The sequence below is a fragment of the Camelus bactrianus genome, chromosome 1, assembly GCF_048773025.1.
Source record: "Camelus bactrianus isolate YW-2024 breed Bactrian camel chromosome 1, ASM4877302v1, whole genome shotgun sequence".
NCBI classification, from domain to species: domain Eukaryota; kingdom Metazoa; phylum Chordata; class Mammalia; order Artiodactyla; family Camelidae; genus Camelus; species Camelus bactrianus.
In genome coordinates, this window is record NC_133539.1 from 45,455,995 (window position 1) to 45,479,280 (window position 23,286).

At 34.0% G+C, this 23,286-nt stretch overlaps 1 long non-coding RNA gene across 1 annotated transcript in view; it reads right to left on the bottom strand.

Moving 5' to 3' along the window:
* The window catches only part of LOC105080143 (uncharacterized), a 565,054-nt gene that overhangs the window by 114,312 nt on the left and 427,456 nt on the right, over positions 1-23,286 (bottom strand). Inside the window, exons 11-14 of the long non-coding RNA XR_012506674.1 lie at positions 11,410-11,520; positions 6,760-6,797; positions 6,128-6,258; positions 1,927-2,054 (exon numbers count right to left, since the gene is read on the bottom strand). This is a non-coding gene — a long non-coding RNA (uncharacterized LOC105080143). The remainder of the gene's footprint in view (positions 1-1,926; positions 2,055-6,127; positions 6,259-6,759; positions 6,798-11,409; positions 11,521-23,286) is intronic.

Here is a 23,286-nt window from a genome sequence, read left to right on the forward strand (position 1 = left end):
AGTCCCCCTCCCTAGAAGTCAAAGAGAGACAAATGTCATATGATATCACTTCTATGTGGAATCTAAAAAATAAATGATACAAATTCTATTTATAAACCCAAAACAGACTCACAGACATAGAAAACAAACTATGTTTCTGGTATCCTTAATAAGCAATTTCTAATTAGCTTCCATGTTTTGATTTTCCTAAGTATTGTAAGACAGCAGGTAAATCTTATTTTATATTCAGCATTTCATAATGTTTTCAAGAATTAGTTTAAAAGAGCTTTATGACTACCAGTAACAATGAAATTAAGTTATTTCCTTAGTATAACAAATATCACTTTCTTTGAAATTAATGCCAAACTTAATTTTAAAAATGATATAAACGTGTGAATTCAACAAAGGGAGACTGAAATAAATGTTATTAATAAATACTTGAAGTTTGTTTAGAAATCATTTCTCTGATACATATGCACATCTACAATCAATCAAATAATAACTTAAATCTTCACATTGCCATCTGGTGGGAATATCAGTGCAATGATTATAGTAGAGGTAATACATGATGACTTAACAGCAGCCAGCATCACAGAGAAGAATATGTTTTACATAATTTTTTTTCACTATATAACACCTAGTTTGATCAACTCATTTTCTTTCAAAAAAGTCTGAACTAAAGGAGAAGAAAGGTAATAAAATTTTGTTCAATTATTTCTAGGTATTATAGACATATTTATATATAGTCTGTCACCTTGGTTTCATTCTTTTGAGACTGATACAGAATTTTTCTTCATGCATTACTTAAGAGGCACTAAGTTCAGATAGGTTGCCTTACCTTCTCAGATGCTACAGGAAGATGTGAACAGTGCAGAAAAAAGTCAAGAGTTGTCTTTGCATGTGATTCCGACTAAATATTTTATTACTACTCATATATATTAACAGTTAAGAATTTATTATGATAAGGACTCTAATATTTCCTGGCAAGTGTTAACTGCCTAAGGAGAATATGGAACATGCAGTCCGTAACAGTAAGCAATTAAAATTGTAAAGGTAGTTGTTTCACTATTGTCAGGCGATAAAAATAATCACACCTTTGACTTTTATTGGATTTGTAAACATGCAAGGTTTCAAAGTCATAAAACAAACCAAATGTATTGAAATTTACATATATTGAATGAATGTACTGCCCTAGGACAGGCTTTAGAGATCACTGGAGATAGTCAAAGACTTGTACAAGGGACAAAGAAACTGGGGATACGGAAAATCTAACAACGTTAACAATACTCCTGAATTCATGACTTTAGAATTCAATTGTGAGCATTCAATTCATATCTTACTGAATATTAACCCTTATATAAGCCTTGTTATTCAGTGATCGAAGATCACATTGCATTTTGTTAGAAGGTTAGCAAGCGGGAACCAGGTATCTTAAAAAAAAAAAAAAAAAAAGCCTGTCCCTTCAGTTAGGTAGAAAGGCAAGCAGAGTGGGGAACTGCTCTTTTGTTTTCTTCTCATGCTTTGAGCGTCAGCAGGAGCAAGGCCTTTCAACGACTGAGAAATGTCAATTAGTCAACAGGGGATGAACAGAAACAAGAACGTAAAAGAAAGTTATAACAACATGAATTTCTGATGTCTCTGGTGAAGCATTTAAACATACTGCAATATGCTGGGAATTTCCAATTTGCTAATATTTTCCCTAGTTTAACCATTTTCTTCTATAACACCACATCAATAAGAATTTAGTGTCGATTAACAAAGAGAGTCAAAAACAATAAAATTCAGAGGTGAGTACAACTGACATTTATCTTCCCATGAGAGATATAGTGAGAATTCTCTTGTGGTGATACTAAGAGTCATCTTTGTGCTCTTTATATGAAGATTAAGATTACATCAGAGTAGAAGTTATTTCCTCTCTACCAATATTCTCTGTAGTCTTGTACTTACCAAAGATTTTTGGGGAAAAGAGGCTACTGCTACTGGTATAGATCTTCAGTTTTGAAGACCATCTTGTCACAATTTGGAACACAAAAGCTGTTCTAGTTGACTTTTTAAGGATATTTCTGACTTTGGTTCTAGAAATAAAAGCTATAAATTAGTTTTTCTTCTATAACAAACAAACATACAAATCACAATCCAAATATCTTACTCAATTTCCAGGAATGATTCTTGTTACAAATATTTAGTTGTTGAAAGTAAGCATGTTTTTTGAAACCTTTGTAAAATCAGAGTTTGAAAAAGAAGCTACCTTTACAAAGGAAAAGTAACACAGACATATGATTTATATATGTAAATGGTTAACAACTGTTTTGAGTATAGTGTGCTAGTTACAATGACAAATTCATAATTTTCTACATGATATATGCCATTCTGAGTAGTGTCATTTCAATATATATGTTAAAGCTGTGTCAAAGAAAGAGAAAGGACAATATTGAATACCTTTGCCTTTCAAAATTGAGACTGGAGGGTAGGTTCATATGGATTATAAAGTTATATGTGGCTTTTCAACTGTGAGGGGTTGCCACCTCTAGCCCTTGCATTGTTCAAGGGGCAACTGTACTGTTTCTCCAATTAAAATTCTCTTTGTTTTGAGCTGGTATTTGGGATACATATACATTTCCACTATATTTATGCCTCAAATACTCAGGGTTAATGAGTATTTCTGTCTTTCATGCCTGCATTTATTCTGGAGGATAGAACATTAAATCCAAGGAAAAGAAATATTTCATATCCTCTTCAGAAAAATGGTACTGCCCCTTTATAGAAAAGACCTATTAAACATTGCTTTATAAGTTTCTTAAGAATTAGAACTTGTAGTGATAAATCCAATTATCTTTTCCTAGGTGAAGAAGAAAAAAGAAAGAACCAAAATCGAGGGTAGAAAGGAGAGGAAGAAATAGAACTGAAGTACAATTTCCTCATTACTTTGTCCAGGGGAGAGACTTCTAGAACTCACAGATATATCTCCCTTTGTTGAGATACAAAAGGGATTTTTTTTTTCAATTTATAAGCCAATCAACTTTAAGTATACCTAATAGCACCTTGTAAAATCTAAGCAGTTTAAACAGCAGGCCCTGTTCTGATGTGACTGGTTTTCTAAGTCATTGCTTCTTTAAAAGGCTGAATTGATCTTTTCTATCTTGACTCTGGCTGAAATCTGAGCGGTATTTTTTGACCAAATAACAAGTCATCTGCCTATTAAACTATTTTCTTTGATTTCTGAGGATAGAGAGGGCCTTCTCCTTTGTCTTTTACATTGAAGTTTGAAAAATATATTGAAATTTTTTTCAAGAATGATTCATATCAAAACCTTTAAAGATAGCCATTAAATTTTATTGTACTGCTAGTCCTGCCATAAAATGAATTTGAATTTGATTCTCTTCTGCCTTCATGTTAATACATAGTATTAAACCTGAGACACTCACAGAAGAAGAATTTACAAATGAGAGGCCATCAAACTTCTTGACCAATTTTTAACCTTAAATTTTACTTGTTTTCAGTGGATTTTGTCTTCTTAATCAATGATTATAAGCACTGGATGGAAAGAGAAGTTCTCTGTGTAAGAAGTATGTAATAGTTGGGACTTAAAGAGAAATTACAACAATAGTTTTATTTTCTGTTTTTCCCACTACCAAAGTAATGAAACCAATAAAGAGTTTCTCAGTAGTATGTGGTATTGCTCTCAAATTATTTCTATGTACAAATTATTTAGTTTCTGACTTATTTCTTGTCTATTTATGAGAGAAATTTTATAGAGCAAGTAACCAAAAAAATTTATTAAACTCTAAAAAGATCAGGAATTTAGCTGGAGAAGGTGCTGGGAAGGGTCAATGAGAAGACACAATGCTTCTGAATTTAACATGTACTCAGATCAGCAATGCTATTCATTAATGCTATTCTTAAATCTGTAGAAGATTAATCTATAGATTTCCCAATTATTGTATAATATAAAGATGAGAAAACATGACATTGCTATGGCTAATATACCTTCTCTTTCATTTTATGCTTATTTTTAGCAGCTATCATGGGGATGAGTAAAAAATAGTGATTTTTTTTCATTGCACTTAGAGTCATGGGTGACATAGTAACTTTAAGGTGAGTTCTACCTAGATATACGTGCATGCACAAATATCTTCTTTAAAAAAAATCTCCTTTGCTTTGTCATTCAATTTAATGTATTTGTATCATAGTCACTATGTGTGAAGGAATTCAAAGTAACAAGGCTTCAGAAAAGGAAGCTCAAAGAGTTTAACTAAAGTAGGGTGAGGAATTAAAATGCTATTGTTGCAGAAAGAGGCAAACTTCCTATTTGTCCATCTTCATCCCTGGTGAAGATGAGGTCTGTTGTATAAGAAAACAGTAAGATGATGCTATGAGAGGTGTTAAGTTAATGAAGCAAGGAGGCCATTAGACTGATGTGACTCTAATGCCAAGATGGTCTATGCAAGCAAACTGATACTCCAGCCTATAATTGCCTCAAGTTTACAAAATAAAAAAATGCTAAGGAGAACCAACCACAACCAGCCAACTAGCCTTCAAACTACAGCCAATCAAATAATTTCCTTTCTTTGCTTCACACTTTTTTTCTATTTATCTTTTCCCTAGCTCCTAACTACTTTGGGTTTGGTGCTGCCCTATTCCAATGGACAGATGCTCAAATAAACTGTTAAACTGTTTCATATGCCTCAGTTTACCTTTAAACAGAGGTAATCAGCTTTAGAAAAATTGAGATTTATCTTCTTTGTACTCAACATTGAAGAATGGAACCCTTCTTATTATTTTTTTTTTTTTTTTTACTTTTTAAAGGATATATTCTTTTTTTTCTTTTTCATTTTATTAGGTAGAATTATTATAGTTTGACTGCACATATACATCATATTGCATGTAAATACATATATACAGTACACTGCACTTTTTTTTAGTTTACATATATGTACTGATCATTGTTTCTAAGAACAGATTAGAGCTTTAGCTTCTTAAACTTACATAGTTATCAAAGGAATAAAGCCAACTACAAAGTAAGAATCAACAGAATGCGGTAACCCAATCATAAAGTACAGTCAAATGTGATTACGCTTTTCAAGAAATCAACCATCTAAGTTATAAATAATAAGTAGTTCATTTGTGTCATTATTATTATTATATTATTATTATTTAGATTCCTCATATAAGTGATGTCATATGAGCCCTTCTAAAATAGAGTGAGAGTCTGACAGCCCCAAGGTTCAAGCAGAGGTTTAAGAGATTCCACAAGGTGGGATACCGGGGGCTGAACCAGGATGAAGCCTGGAAGCTGCACAGAAAGTAGGCAGAAAGGGAAGGAGGGAGGCAGACCATGTGAGAAAGACTTCTGGTTTTCCATTCTAGATGATTCTGAATGGACAAAAAAATCAATGTAAAGAGAAAGTAAAGAAAGGCATTCTCTGAATCTAGTCTTTGGATTCCAAGTGTGTCCATGATCAGCAGTTGCTACCCTTGAATGTTCTTCAGAATTTGCATCTTGTAACTACTGTTTTACAGTGGTATTTTATGCAGCATTCTGTACTAAGACCCAGAAAGTGACCTATCATGAGGCAAATGTATAATACACTCAACTAATAGCACTTTATAAGATATGGTCTGAATGGAACTTTGTTGTTTTCTGCATTTTTTTTTTTCTATTGGACCTGTGTTGTAGCTCTGTTCTGATTCTCCCATTTCCCATCTGCTACAGAGTATCTTTAGCCTCAACACCCAAGCAAACTCTTTCTTCGGCCACTTATGGCTCAGTTCCATGGTTGAGTGTTTGTATCCTCCTTGCTGGTGGAGCATCTGCTCCCTGAGCTCTTTGGTTTCTCTTCAGGGACCGCATCTGTTAAGTACCCTTGTGATGACCCAGGTCCTGTTGTGCCCGTGGCTCTGACAGAAAGAGTTCTTTGAAGCCATACAGCTAACAAAATTCTTCACGAGGAAGATATTTGAATAGCACTAAATGAGATAAATTCAAAAGGGAGTATATAAATATGAAAGCTCTATTATTCATTCTCTCTCAACTTGTCCAAGGAATGGGAACCCAGATAATTCAATACACTGGGTTCTGATCTCCCAGGATCAGCATAATGGAACTGGCTCCACAGGAGAACACAATGTCTAAAAACTCTCATCTTACCAATTGAGTTTGAGCTCCAAAGCTTGCATGGGCAAGTTCTTTCAAATCCTTGAAGACCCAATATTGCTTATATGTCTAGAACACTGAGAACAAAATAAAGGTCTCACCAGAACTAAGGAATTGTGCTGAACCTGTTAAGAAATCACAGAAACAGCAAATTATAAAATAAAAATGTGAAAGAACTAAAAAATACATTGCCAGACTTAATCTTACAGAATATTGATAGAATAATAGCAAATGGGATTTATTCAGGAATGTAGGGATGAACAACCAAACAATCAATTAAAATAATACAACATAGTAATTCACCAAAAAGAAAAAAATCAAGAGATTTTGCAATAAATGCCGTAAAGCATTGGATAAAATTCAATATGTATTTCTGGTTTTCTAATCTTAGCAAAATAGGGAGAAAGAGCACCCTTTAACAAGACAAACATACATTTTAAACTAGCCAGCATCATATTTCAGTGCTAAATACTGGAAGAATTCTCACTCAAGTAAGAAAAATGAGTAGGGCATATGACAGCATCACTATCATTTATCGTATTTATAAAATTTTGAGATAACGCAATTGACTTTTGAAAGGCAAGAAACATAAACATTAGAAAAAAGCCAACAAAATTATTACTTACCTTTAATTTGATAGTCTACATGCAGATCATAAAAAAATCTAGTGGAAAAGATTAAAAATAGACAATTAAGAAAGATGTTTCATTTACCAAATTACTTTTTTTTAATCCATTAGCTTTTCATATGCCAAATAAATTAGAGAAATATAATGAAAATCATCCCATTAAAACATCAGCAAAAAACATAAAATAAATTGTTTGGAATGATCTTAAGAAAAATGTATAAGAACTATTAAAAAAAAACTTTAAAATCCTATTAAGGGACAAACAGTAGCATTTAAAAACACAAATCACTCTAATAAAATAAAAAATATATATTGGAAAAACCATAAGGGTGCAGTTTAAAGAATTTTCACACAATGTACACATTTACATAAGCGCCAAAGAAATAAAGAAATCGAACATTACATTTAAGAGTTATAACTACAACTTGAATGAAACTGATTATTATATACAGGGTACCATTGGGGCCAAGATACTGTTTAAAGTATTGTAACCACCACTGTGGTCATGATATAAAATATTTCCATCACTTTGAAAAGTTCCCTCAATCATCTTTACAGAAAAATACCTTTCCTTCATTTTTAGCTCCTGCCAACTAATGATCTATTTTCTGTGAACAGAATTCATGCAAATGGAATCATACAATGCTAATCTTTTTGTCTCTGACTTATTTTATATAGTGCAATGCCTTTGGGATTTGGTAATTTGTTCCATGTATCAATAATTAATTCCTGGTTTTGCTAATTGGTAATATTACATTGAGTGGATGTATATTCTTTATTCTTTCTACTTATTTATTCTACTTATTAATTTTTTCATGGTAGATGGAAATTTGGGTTGTTTCCAGTTTTTGGCCATTTTAAATACAGCTGCTATGAAAATTCCTATAAAGTCTTGTGTGGATACTTTTTAAATTTTCTTGAGTACAAAGTAATTTTGAAACTAACTACCCAGAGTCAGATCAAACTTTACAGGCTAAAAGCATGTCTTCCACAAGACTGCCCTTATACCAGCAGCAAATTGAGGGGTCCCAGGCCACATACACTTTTGACCAACTGACGACAAATTCAGGTTTCTGGTGCCCCTGCAGGGTAATTTTTTATAACAACTCACAGAACTCAGGAAAGTGCTATACTTTTATTACAGCAAAAAGATACAAGTCAAAATCAAAAGAAGAGACACACAGGGAGCGGTATGGGAGGGTCCCAAACAAAGCTTCCATGTCCTCAAGATGCATCACCTTTCCAGTACATCGATATATTTCACTAGCTAGAGAAACTCACCCGAGCTTCAGGTGTCCAGTGTTTTTGCTGGGGTTTCACTATGTACGCTTATTGACTGAATCACTGGCTACATGCTTAAACTCAATCTTCAGCCTCCCTCCCCTCCCTGGAGTTTGGGAATCCGGGCTGCTATCACGTGGCTCTCAAACCCCAACGCTTTAATTACATCATTGGTCTTTCTGACAAGGTTAGCCTCTATTCTGATATCATCTAGGGACCCACAATGAGTCACCTCATTAGCATGATCTTAGAAGGTGTAATAATAGGAGGGGCCCATCATGAATAACAAAGACACTCCTCTTACCACGGAAACCCAATATTTAGAGGATCTGTCCCTGAAACCAAGGACAAGGGCCAAGTAATTTCTTTATTATACAATGTTTAAAATCTAGGAGAGGAGTTGTATGTTTCGCTACAAATGAAACTGACAAAAATTTTTCCAAAGTGGCTATAAAATTTTTCCTCTGATAAGCAGTACATGAGACTGCCAGTTACTCTTCATCTTTGCTGCAACTTGGTACTGTCAGTCTTTAAACTTCAGCAATTTTACTTTGTGTACAGTGGTATCACATAATAAATTTGACTTAAAATCTTCCTAATAATGGTTTTTATTCATTTCTCATTTTAATCTTTTATAGAATCACTCTGAAGTGTACAACTGAATGATTTTCAGAATAGTCAATGGTATGCAACCATCACTACTGTTAACAAGTTGAATTGCGTTCCGCTCTGCAATTCATGTTTCAGTCCTAACTGCTAGCATCTCAGAATGTGACTTCATTTAGATATAGGGCCTTTACAGAGATAATTAAGTTGAAGTGAGGCACTTGTTGTAGGCTCTAATCCAGTATGACTTATGTCCTTATAAAAAGTGGAATTTTGAACACAGAGATATGCATAGAGGGAAAATGATGTGAAGAGACCAAAAGGGAAGATGACCATCTATAAACCAAGGATAGAGGCCTGAAACAGATCCTTCCTTCACAACCCTCAGAAGGAACCAAGGCTGCTGACACCTTGATCTCAGAATTGTCAAAAAATAAATTTCTTGTTTTAGCCATTCAGTGTGTGGTACTTTGTTACAGGAACCCTAGCAAACTAACACAACTACAATACATTGTATTACCCTCAAAAGAAACCATGTAGCCATTAGCAGTCACTCCAGATTTCCTACAAAAACCCTTGTCTCCAAGCATAGGCAACTGCTTTCTGTCTACTTTCTGTCTCTACAGATTTGTCAATACTGAATATTTCTATATTTAATGTATTGAGGAACTGGCTGTTTTCCACACTGTTTGCACACATTCCTCCCAGTAGTGTATGAGGGTTCCAATTCTCCACATCGTTACCAACATTTGCTATTATGTCTTTTTGATTATAATTATCTTTGTGAGTGTGAAGTAATGTCTCATTGTGATTTGCATTTTCTTGATAGCTATTACTGTTGATTATCTCTTCAAGTGCTTATTGGTTGTTTATATATTGTTATTGAAGAACTGTCTATTGTACATTAACTTGCCTTCTTATCTTTGTTGAAAATCCATTGATCACTAATACATGGCGTTATTTTTCTACTCTCTATTCTGTCCTATTAATATACTTGTGTCTTTCAATGCAGTAACTGCACTGCCTTTATCTATCTGTTGATATTGTTGTCAATTCTACACTGTTTTGATCAGGGCTGGGACTGAGGTAAAGCACGATGCCTAAATTTAAGGCATAAAATTTAAGGGGTAACTCACTCTCAGCTTTGTTCAAGTATCATCCTTGGATTTGTATGATGCCAAGAGTGGATGGTTCTTTAAATTTTTTTTCATAAGCACCTTCCCTGCCTCACTTGATCTGGGTTCTGTCTTGATTACTATAGACTCATAGAAAGCCTTAAAGCAAAATAGTGTAAGTCCTCAAACTCTGTTCTTCTTTTTCAAAGTAGCTTAATAGATTTTTCCTCTGTACTTCTTAAGATGATCATATGGTTTTTATTTTTGCTTTAAAAAAATTTTAATAGGATGAATCACACAGATTTATTTTTGAATGTTAGACCATATTTGCATTCTTTAGTTAATTCCTTTGATCAAGATGTGTTATCCTTTTAAATATTTTTTGGACATGATTTACTAAAAGTCTGCAAGGTATTCTTGCATCAGTATTCATAGGGATATTTGTATGTAAATTTTCTTTTTTTTTTTATGGCAATGCTGGCTTTTAAAATGAGTTGGAATGTATTCATTTTCCCCTATTTTTTCATGTAATAGAAGATTTTCTGTAGACTTTATATTATTTCTCCTTAAATGTTTGGCAAATTTCATAGGCAAACCCATTCGGGTCTAGTGCCTTACGTGGCCAACAAGTTTTTTAACAAAAATTTAACGTATCTAAGAGCTATCTACTTAGGCACTGATTTTTTTTTAATATAATGAGCTTTGACTCTTGGTATATTTTAAGGAATTTGTCCATTTCACTTAAGCTGTAGAACTTGTTGGCATAAGTTGTCCTGACCCTGGCCTCAGACAGCTTTCTCACACACATACACTGATCAGTACTCGGCTGAAAATTCCAGAGGGACCCCCTCTGAAGATCACTAGAGTCCTCTTTATGTATAGCTCTTTTCTCCAGGTCTCTTCTCTAGAACACTGCCCGGAGAACTCTAGCTGCCCTGGCTGCTCAGTACCATCACTTCATCGACCCTAGCAGCTCCCGGATTCCACCAGGGTTCCTTTTCCCTGCTGTCTGCTTTGAGCTTTCCTCCGCCCAGGAAGATCAGCATCATAGTGCTTGCATTGCTTGTTTACTTTCTCTCATGCATCACTGCCCCTACTTGTCTGAAGTCTATACTGTAAAGAACTGTTATTTCATCTATATTGTCTGATATTTGGTTTCAGAAATAAAGGTTTTTTTAGGTCCTTGTTTCTTCTTTTTGTCTGAAAGCAGAAATATTCTCCAATATACTATTAAGTTAAAAAAAAGCAGCATTCGAAGTACATATATAGTATGACATGTATAGCACAGTATGACATACAATTTGTGAACATGTAGAGAAAAAAGCTAAAAAGACCAGTACCAAAATATTTATGATACATAGTTTCAAGTATTTATATTGCAGATTTCTCCATTTTTTTCTATTTTCTAAATTTTTCCATAGAGACCATATATTGATTATATAATAAAAATAAAGCATTGATATTATAACAATAGAAAAACAGAACTAAATTGGGGGCTTAGAAATGAACACAACTTCAAACACGGAATTTTCAATGCAGGTAGTGTAGGACATTTTCCCCCCTGTTTATTCATCATATTTCTATGAATGAAAGCCTGAGATTGCATTTGTTCTTTTTGCAGAAACAGTATCTCATTATTGACTTACTTTGAGCTTACAGTCAACAAAAACTCCCAGGTCTTTTCTCAGGAATTGCTTTCCAGCCCCAATTTTCTGCTTCCATTCCTTTTTATTATTTGAGGAAAGTTTAAGCTCCTTCTGTACAATAAGAACCGTATTATAATTACTTGACAAAAATAAAAACCAATTAAAATAATACAACAGATGCATCACATAGTTTAAAAAGCTAAACAGTTACAAAAAGACTCCTGCTCCATGTACTACTCTTTAGTGGCAATCACTTTCACGTATTTTAGCTGATCTTAAGATTTTGTCTCCATATTAAAACATGTGCACACATACTGCTATTTCTTGATTTTTCAGTTTTAAGAATTGTCTACAATGGAAAGTAAGATTCTAATAAGACATCCCTGAACCCTGTCTCCTGGCGTCCACACCTCTGTGTGACCATGCCCCTCCCCACTTTTGAATTTCAGTTTAGGAAGGATGTACAATTTGCTTCTAATCAATAGAACATGGCAAAGTTCAAAGAATACTACTCCTGTGATTATATTACATTATATGGCAAAAGTATAGGGTGCTTTTTTTTTTTTTTTTGTAATTAAGCCCCCTAATAGTTGGTTTTAAGTTCTCCAAAAAGGAAATTATCCTGTGTGGGCCTGATCTAATCAGGAAAGTCTTAAAAGACAGTCTTGAGGCATGTGACTGGAACATTTCTTCCCCACCACCGCACGCGCGTGCGTGTGTGTGTTGCTAGATTTGAAGAACCAAGCTGCCATGACTCTGCAGCTGCAAGAAAATGAATTCTGCTAACAACCTGAGGGAACCGGGCTGTGGATCTTTTGATAGTTGAGCCTCCAGATGAGAATGCAGCACGGCCACCAACTTGATTTCAGCCCTGGAGACCCTTAGCACTGGACCCACCCAGCCAAGGGGTGCCCTGACTTCTAACTTTCAGAAACTGTATGCTAATAAAAAGCACTATGGTAATGTTTTATTACAGTGCAGAAATTGGGTAAATGATGCAGAAATGATCAGTGTGTGGTAATTTCATACACAGCAATTAAAAAAACTAATGTATCTACTTACTTCCTGTTAGGAAATAGCTATCTTTCACCATTCATTCTCCCAACTATATCTTTGCTCCCACCACTACATATGTGCATACCTCTCATCTTTCTATCCTTTGAATATAAATGTATAACAATTTGGGAAAGGTAGGTATTTAGTGTTTATATAATACAGATTATACTACTCACAACTGAGCCATGAAACATATTGTTTCTCTGAATAATTGTCATTTTTTTTTTGCTGTTTTGTGTTCTTCACAACTTTGAATATTGACTTAAAATTTTTTATGTTTATAGGCTGATTTTGCTGAAGTTCCAGAATTCTAATCACTTACCCCAAAAGACTACTTTTCATACTCCATCCATTCCCTCCCTTTAGGATTAGAATTGTATCATATGTCACCTCACAGGTGTTCTCCTAGAAAGAGGATGATCAGCGGACCTGCTGGCATTTAGAGGGACCACAGCTTGATTCTTTTCTTTCATGACTTGCTCATAGGATGACATGGTACAAATTATCTTCAAAATCGGAAAAACTGCTTCACTCAGGGTAACTGTGACTAATTTTTCCTCACAACACAACCCCTCCCAGATTAGTGGGTCTCTGCTTATTTCTAGATTTAACTCTCTTCACTGGACTATGTTGCTGGCAGTACTAGTATATCTTGATTCAAAGTCTGGCTTTGCTAAGACGAGGGTCAAAGTCGGATCTCTGCAGAATATCCAATGACTTTTCTTTAAAAAGAGAGTTATTTCTTCAAACATTTTTGGACATGGCTGTGCCTGTTAGTTGATTTAAAATCACAGTCTTTAGGTCTTTAAACACGTCTAAAATTAAAATAAAATAATAGTGAACTCAAAGAGGGCAGATAACTGTCAAGTTGTAGTCTCTCACCCATTACTGGGAAAAGGCTTTTTAAGGCAGAATGTCTCTGAGGGGCCACATATCTGAATTTCCTTTTTCTTTGCTTCTTGGCTGGTTGAGTTCAAATACCTACATAAAACACACACAGGTCTCTGGATTCCTTTTGTATAAAAGGCATGAAATTATTTTAAAGGAAATATAAATTTAGGAGGATTGAGATTTTAATGGAGTGCCAAGATGTAAAAACATTTATTCGCCAATGCTGCAGGGTCAGATGTTGAAGATCACAAAGATGAGATGGGTATAGGGTTCATGCATACAAGACAGGTTGTGGTTGAAAATTATGGTAATATAGTGGGAGAAGAATGGAACTGGTGGGAGGGATTTTTTTTTTTTTTCTTTTTTTGGATCTTGAAGTATCTTTGCGAAAGCCTCTTTCTGAGTTAGGCTTGGCCTGAGTCATTGCCAGTCAATGGGTCTCTACGCTAATGAGTTAGCTGATTATCTGAGAGTCCACAAATACAAAGTGAGGTTGGTATCAGTACATGGTTACCTGTATTAGTAGCAAACATCTGAAAATCCTACCCAATTGTAAACTTTAAGCATCTTACACTTTAATTTTTTCTCCCGATTTTATCAATTAAGAGTATGCTCTTTTGCTAACAGGTTAAACCATCCATATTGTAACTGAAGAGAAACCTAGTCTCTACAAAATCATTTTCCCATTATTTTTAAAGCAAATTTTCTATTGCCTAGGCATGAGATCTCAGATAGAACTTTATTTCATAAATATATATGGTAATTAAGAATCCTAAAATGTATTAATAGGTGCTGTGTTAACATAAATACAACCACTGTTCTTACTATTACTACTTTTGGCTAACATTTTTTGTGCTTTTATGTGCTATTTACGATTAGTGCCATTTTACAAATTATCTCATTTTATAGTCTCAACAAACCTCTCTGGTATTCTTATCCACACATTTTTACAGAAAGGAGACTGATGCTAATGGAGGTAGCTTAACTTCAATGAATGAATAAATGGTGGAGCTGAGATTTTGATCCAGTTTTGATTGTGCTCTTCCTACCTCTATGCCAGGAGATATGGGAATATTTCTAACTTTCATTCCAGATTCATGCTATCTGGCAAGCTGGGGGAGTTATATAGAGAAGTTAAATCTTTGACAGACTTGACAAAATTCAGAGTGGAAGTGTACAGGGGTTTCATGCTATAGGACTAAGTCCTTGGGAATGCTTCCCAAGGACAGAGGAGGCAAAACGAGACATCACCTCTAAATGAGGCAGAAATTAGCATCTGTTTGCCCATATGCACACATCATCATGAATAAATATGGTAGCAAGACAAACATATACAGCAAGGGGAAGACATTAGCAAACTAATGAAATGGAGCTTAGTTTTCATTCTATTGTGAAGAACAATCATTTGTTGTCTAGTCTCATGATCAAAGTCACTCACTTCTGTCCCCACACAAGATCCCATTTCCTCTATGAACTACACTTGATTATTCTCTGTATTGAAATTCCAGTGGGTGTCCCTCTCCTAAAATTCTTCCTCCAAATCCATTCTTCACACTGTCACCAAAATAATCTTCCTGTGACTTAGATTTGATACCACTATCCAGTTTGGAAACAGGCATTTTTTTTTCATTATTCATTAACAGACTAATCCTCATCTTTTATAAGGATATCCAGCCTCCTTTAGAAACTCCTGACCTTTTTTTTTTTCATCTTTTTTTCTCATTAAAAATCTGCCCTCCCCCAAGACCATATCTATATTTTCAGGGCTCAACGGGGAAACTGTGGTAATTATCAGCTCTCAGATTCAAGCAGCCTGTCTACAGACTTACGAATCATCTCTCCAGAGACTGTTATCAAGTTGGCTCTGGATTTGTTCATTTCATGGGCGCTGACTACAGCTTTAGACTGAGAAAGGCTTCATTAAACGGAATGATGGGGGGGCTTATTAATGAACAGATACAAAGCGATGAAGGACCTAATTATAAAGAGAACATGCAATGCTCTTAAGATTGAAGAAGAGAAAAATTCAATAAATTTATTGTAAACTCAAAGATTGAAAAAGCAATTTAAAAGGTCTAGAATTAAAACACATTATTTAGGAATCAAGCTTGCTCAGAAAATCAAGGAGATTTGGGATTGTTTTTTTTAAAGACCCTTTATTATTACTTTCAAATTAGAAGGAAGAGATTTTTTTTAAAGAAAAGAAAGATCCACTGACTTAGCTGCAAGAAAAGACAAGGGGGGAAAAAAAAAGCCTGCAAGATAAGGCTTAATGTATTAGAGAACAGCTAGTTAGAAAGTTATGAAAGGGAAAGATGTCCCCAAGTTAGCCTGCTGCTTTTCCCTTTATCTCCGCCTCTCCCATTCTTTTACTTTTAAATATTTTAACTATTTATTTTATTGTTATTTTGAAATAATTTCAGACTTACAGAGAAGTTTCAAAAATAGGACAATTCTCAGATACCCATTACTCAGATCCCTAAAGTATTATTTTACCACATTAACATTCACTCTCTCTCTGAATCATTTAAGAGCAAGTTGCTGCTATGATGCCTTTTTAATTATAAGTTCCATATTATTTCTTCAAAACAGACATCTTTTTTCATGCCACAATAGAATTATTAAAATCATGAAGATGACATTGATAAAATCATTGTGATTTAGATACCTTATTCAAATTTCACCAATTGTCCTATGAATGTCCATTATAGCAAAAGAAAAAGACATTTTTTTTTTCTGGCCCAGTATTACCTTTTGCATTTATTTATTTTATATTTTTAATCTACTTTAATCCCAACCCATCTTTCTTGACCGTGACATTTTTGAAGAGTATAAGCTCCTTACTTTGCAAAATGTCCTCATTCTCTCTTGAAACCATCCTAATGGCTTTTGCCTCCACCTAAACTGTTCTTCTCAAGCCCACCAGTGACCTCCATGCTATATCTAATGGTCCATTCTTCGTTCTATTTTTGTGTGACCTAAATTCAACATTTTACACAGTAGATCACTCACTAGCTCTCATTAGCTCTTTTCTTCTCTTGTCTTCTATGACACCACATTCTCCTAGATTTCCTTCTCCCTCACTGGACAATCCTCAGCCTCCTTTTCTGCTTTCCTTTCACTATACCTATTCCTTTCACCTTAAATACCACGTATACTTTACAACAACCAATTTTTATCTTCAATTTGGATCTCTCCTCTGAACCCCAGAACTGTTACATTCCCACTCTGCTGGCCAATTGGCATTTCAGACTTAAAAATATTTAAAATCAAATTTGTGATGTTCCCTGTCTTCACTTCAAAACATGCTCTCTCTTCAGTCTTCCCAATAGTAGGAAATAGTGCCTTATTTTCCCAGTAAATAGATTAAATCTTTGTCATTTTTCCAGTTAATCAAAAAAAAAAAAAAATCTGGGTCATAGTTGACCTCTTTCTTTCACACTCTTCACAAAAGTGGTCAAATTTCTCATTTGCCTGACCATTAAAATATACCTAGAATCTCATGATTGTTGTTCACCTCAGTTCCAAGTATAATGTTCTCTTATCTAGATAATGGAGGCAGCTTCTGAAGTTGTCTCCCTGTTTCTGCCATTGTCCCCTAAGATCTATTTCCAATAAGGCAACAAAAGTCCTCCTTTTAAAGTGTAAACCACATCATGTCACTCCTGCTCAAATCTCTCCAATATTTCCCCTTCTCCTTCAGAGTAAGAGCCAAAAAATTATCAGTGCTCTATGGAGACTACTATAATTTCAATTCACTTTCTCGCCCTTACTTTTCATGTCTGTCCTCATCTTCTATTATTTCTTTTTCTCCTTTTGCTCCATGGACATTGGCTTCTTTGTTGCTCCTTAACACACCAGTTGCTCTGTCATCAACTGTATAGCAACTGCGGTGTTCATCTACCTGGCTGGCTCCTCCCTGATGTCTGCTCGGTCTACCACCGTGTCTCCTTCAGGTCTTCATTTAAATGCCAACAATGAGGCACTAAAATTAGCACTGAGGCTGGCCCTGACACACAATTTAAAATTACAGGTACTAACCACTAGCCATCTGTACTTTATTTTATTCTACAGGATTTACTGCCATCTACCATACTATATATTATACTTCTTTATTATTGTTGGTCTCTTTCTACTAGGATATTAACTCTAATTTTTAATCTTTTGTTTACTGCTATACTCCCAATGTCTGATGAAGATTAGGTATTTGATAAATATTTGAGGAAAGAAAAGATAGACAAAATATGTCTGTGTTTCTCCTGGTTTTCTTGCTTCTTCCTTCACCACTGGCATTTAGTTTAATCTTCACTTTGCAGCCAGTATGGCAATTTAAAATTGTTTAAATTGAAGAACAGATCTCTTAAAAAGTAAATCTAATCATCCACTTTTCTTCTCAGAATTTTCCCTCTGGCTTCAGGGTAAAATTCAAAGTTATCAAGATCTGTAAGGCCCAGCAGGGTCTATTCTTTCATCCTGTCCTTCCCTGCCTGGTTTTGCTGTTTCTAGAGCACAATAAGCACATGCTCCATTAAAAAAGAAAGAAAGAAAGAGAGAAAGGGAGAAAGAGAGGAACAGAGAGTGGGAGAGAGGAAGAGAGAGGGGGAGAGAGGAAGAAAGGATGAAAGAAAAGGTCTTCTCAATGCCAGTACATGCCACAGACTCTAATATGTCTTTTTCTGGTTCTATTTTCACTTATCACCACTTAGCTCTATATCTCTATCTATGTATCTATCTGAACATGCATGTATGTAATATGTATGCATGTATCTCTCTTTCTTTATGTATAATCTATCAATCATGTAACTAAACTCTATTCATCTAGTTATCTACCATTTATTGCCTGTCTTCTACTAGAAATGTAAACTCTTGTGAGGATAAAAAAATTCTAGGAGCATTCCAGGTACATACTAGATACTCACTAATAATCACTGTTTAAAGTAAATAAATATTTTATAAAAATACTTTATTTTCCTTTAATAGTATTTTTTAAGAGCATTAACTGTTCTCTTTCAATTTAATTTTAAAATTCATATAGTCATTCATTTTTTGGATAAATCATTTACTCAAGCAAGTTGCTATTCTTGGACATTAGAGTTTTCTTCTCCCCCTCCATTTTTTTGATATCACAGCAGTGGCATAGAAATGTAAATAGCCAAATCTCTGTACATATCTATGCTATTTCATTAGAACAAATCCTCATAATAATCAAACTATTGGGTCAATGGGTTTTGCACATTTTAAAGCTTTCCTAGTCCTTGAGAAATTGAATTGATCTAAAAAAAATTACATCCCTACCAGCAGGGTTGATAATGATCTTTATGCCACATCCTCACCAGTACTGTTATATCATTTAAAATTTTTTTTATTTTTCTCATTTTAAAATATTTGTGTCATTAATATTATTTTTCCATGTTTCCTGATAATTTTTGCATAAGAGTGCCTTTTTTAGGAATGATCTATCCCCGTTCTTTCCATATTTTTAAAACAGTAAGCATGATTTTTCTCATTAACCTTTCAATTTATACTTTAAAAGCAATAATAATTTCATTTATATATTTAACTTTTTCCACAATTAGTGGAATTTAAATTTGTTGTTATTTGATGTAACAATTTAATTTTTATGCAGTCAAATATTTTTTCTATTAATCCCATATATAGAAAATATTTTTCTTACTCAATAATATGGAAACACTTAAGAATATTTTTATTCATTTTTTTCCTACTATGACACTGTTTTAATGGCTGTATTCTATTTTGTCCTGTTTATGTGCTATGAAGTTTCAACAAATGTAGGGTTTAATTTGTAAAGTCAGCAATTTAGAAAGTAAGACAAAAATCACTAAGGGTCAAATTTACATCTGATTGCTGTTTCTTTGAATGAACACCAGATGAATTAGTTGGATTAAGTTTAGAATGTTCATACGCCAGTTATCATTTAAGATGATCCCACCAAGTGGTGAAGTGAAGGGATGAGTGGCAGAATTGTCTCCCAAATATTTTTTCTGGGACCTAAACTTCTGAGGGAAGGCTTTGTGTTGGGTTACATGGACATCACTATTTAAATAATTTCTCTTTCTGTCGTAAAAGCACTTAGTCTAAATAAATGTGCATACAATGGCATTAGAAATTAAGATGACTTATTTCTGTGTTGTATTTAAGTTATTTTCAATTTTCCATTGTCATATATAATATTGTGACTTACAATGTTGTGCACGTTTCTCTTTACACCTTTACCATTTTTAAAAGTGGATCAAAATTTACAAATATTTTTTAGGATCTTAAATGCTGTATGCTGGCCAATAGGTTTCTGGAAAGATTGTAACAATTTACATTTATATGAGATGTTTGGCAATTTGTCTTAAGACAGGTAGGAGTTTTATCATTACAAATGGAAGAAAAAGCACTTTATGCTTAATGAGTAGCATAAACAAAGACAATGAAATATGATAATGCAGGAATAGTTAGTGAAAGGCAAGCTATCTGATCCATGGAAAGGGCTTTAACTCGTGATTGAATCTGGATTCATGTGAAAAATTGATAGATGTTTTACTGTCATAATTCTCCAAGACTAGATTGGTTACTTACTGCAGTTATAGTAGTTTACATATTATATTGTAAAACCATAGGCAAATTCATATTATATTAATATTTGTGCTATAATAATAGTTGTTTCCAAATTACCTATTATAAGCTTGGAACATAGTGATGCTCAAAAATAATTATTGAATGAAAAAGTTGGTATTGCATAAAAATGGGGGAAAATTAAATGTTAACTGTCTTTTGCTTTTGATACTGAATTCCTGGTTGCCTGTATAACTGATTTGGTAATTAGTAATAAGTACAATGTCTTTTGGCATTTTAAAATGTTTTGAATTATTTCTGTAACATTATTTAACGTTTTAGGTAATTGGTTTTTTTTTTCCATATCTTAATTGCAAATATTTTGAGATCAAGAATGATGTTTAATTTATTTCAGCATCACTGCTTTCCATTATAACCTAAATATATTCCTAAAATGTATAAAGGGAATATTCAAATGAAAGGCAAGAGATCACATAAACAGTTTACATGACAATACTAACCTGTCTGTATTTTTCTCTGTGTTTAGAATCACAAAAAAATAAAAGGTTACCAAACTCACTGGCTCTGGCCATAGTTTGCTCTGTGACTTTGGATCTGTTATTTTTATCTATTGCTGTATGTGAAAAATTGGGGTAGTAGTATCTATTTTTATGACTACTGTAAATATTAAATGAAATATTAAGTGTTATATAGCACCTAGTAATAACTGAAATTTATTAAAAACTCTAAAAATAAGATGGAAGCTTTCTACCCCCATCCACACCTCTGGAATTTCCAGTGTTCCTAGGGTCTGGGATGGACTTATCCTGACCTGTAGATCTTGAGGCCATAAGAGTATCTTCTTCAGAGTGACTTCCACCAGTAGAGTCACAGTACCTACTGTCTACATACATACATTTAACTTTCCTTTAATTTTGTATATTTCATGGTGGCAGGGATCTATGAAGGAAAGTGGTTTCTCCTTGGCAGGCTGTCCTGAAAGAAAGCAAATGGATTTTGTTTTTTGAAAAATTAAGTGGTGTGTGTATGTGTCTATCTCCCACATAATACTGAAGACCACAAAATAAAATACCAAAAGGAACCTAGATGACCTTAAGGCTAAGTTGTAATTCTTTAGATTCTGAGTTCCTCAATTCTACAATTGAGTGTGTCTTGTTCATAAGCTTGTGAAACATTTAGATTAAGCGTAGTGGTTGAACAGATCTTAGAGGAATGAGGTAAATGGAAATGCAGTGGCTTGAATTCACAGAAGAGTTAATATGCAGGTTATTTTTTAAGAAAAATGAAGACAGATTTTTATAGTGAGGATGTGGGCAGTGGGTGAATAAACTGGATGAAAAGGTGCCCTCTACACCTTTTAAATTGCTTTTTCTCAACTCTTTAAGTAAATACCTCCGGAAATGGGTATCAATCTTTGCTTACTGAATAGAGCCAAAGACATTCATCAAAGAGGCAGATAGAAGACTAATTTTTTATTGTTATATAAACAAGGAGAATTAGGAGTAGAGGGCTTATTTCCATGTTCTTAGTGTTTGCCCATGTATTTAGCATTAAGAAAACAGAAAAACATTTCCACTTTTCATTGTATTTAAAATGATATATCCTTGCACTTGAAAAGCCATTTTTCAAGGAGATATATATATATATATATATGTGTGTGTGTGTGTGTGTATATATACACACACACACACATCTATACACACACACAACGTGCATACAGATTATGATTATGTATGGGCGAGTATGTGTGTATATGTATGGATACTGTGTTTATCATGTTAGTATTATGTATTTTACTAAGAGAAAAATACAGAAAAGGATAACTGCAATATTTTTTAGCTATCTTTCTGGGTCAGGTATTGTTCTATTACGTTCTTCTTTAATACTTTTTTTAAGCTTTATTTGACTTAGGTTGCTGGGGTTCTAGCTAGAATAAATTATAGTGTAAGAAATTCTTGCTTCACACCTTTACCCAATAAACCAACAGCTTTGTGAGTTTCCTTCCTCCAAGTTACCATTGTCCTGGGAACTGAGACCTTTTGTGTATCTCCCTGTCTCCCTGGCTGGTGTCAAGTCAAGACTGCCTCAGAAGGTTAAAAAACAAAAACAAAAAAAACAATGTGGAAGTAAACCACAGATTGCCGGTTGTAGATTTATATGCCCGATGATGCCAGCAAATTAAAAGAATTAGCAATAAATCTACAATAAACACACTAAGTACCCAAATGCTTTTGCATTTAGCATTCATTCTAGAAAGGTGTCACATACTTTTCCAAGACTCCTCATTAAATAAGCAGCAAGAAAGGTAAAAGAAACAAGTCACAGCAGGGGCTCACTTAACTAGAAGACTTCACACTGGGAAAAGTGTTTAAATTCAGGGCACTAGCATACTATTTATGCTGCACTTAAATTCCCATTTTCCAAATATATCATGATTTCTATGTCTTACATCCTTATTTAAACTGTTCAGATTACCTGGCACCCTTCCCCTTTAGGACTTAAGCAATCTACACACATCTCACATCTGACAGGGTTTGTATGCCCTTCTCCACCCATCTGACCTTTTGTATTCTTCAGCAAAGTAGTTTGTCGTCATAATCATAATACATAATAAAGAATATGATAGAGATCTGAATTGGGAGAGAGGATGTCCCTTAATCTCTATACCTTCCATAGTTGCTGTAATAACATGACTGTTAACATGACTCAGATTACTCTTAGGTGAAAAGCTTTGTCTAGGTTTTAATTATGACTCCACCAAGGTCCCTCCCAAACATGTGAGGGAAGGAAGAATTGGGAAAGGTAAGGATTCTTTTTTATAAAAAAAAAAAAAAAAGCTTATTAATTGTCTGTCACAAAGTATTACATATTTAGTATAGAAAATGTTGAGTTATACAAAAAGGAAAAAAAGTCATATAGAATAGACCACTGATTTTTAATGCATTTTTTGTTGTCTTTTCCTCAATATATCAAATGCAGTAATTTTTAGTTATAATGACAATTTTTCTTCACTAACTTTATATTATAGCACCTTATCCTACTATGATGAGTTCTCTGTAAGCGTTATTTGAGTCACTGGCATGTTAAGCAGATGTTCTCATGTCTGTAGATCTTCAAATTTTCTACTTTTTTTCAGTCTTCATATCTCTCAAGTATTCATCAAAGTTTTCTATTTCCTTGTGTTTCATTTCCACAAGTGCTCTCTGTATGGCTATCACATCAGTAGCAACATAACAGAGGGTAGGCTTGGTTTGGACCATTTCTCTTGCCATCAAATACACAGATACCATGGCATGGTCTGTTGGAAACAATGCTCTAATGCAGTTCTTTAGAATCCTGTGGTTTACA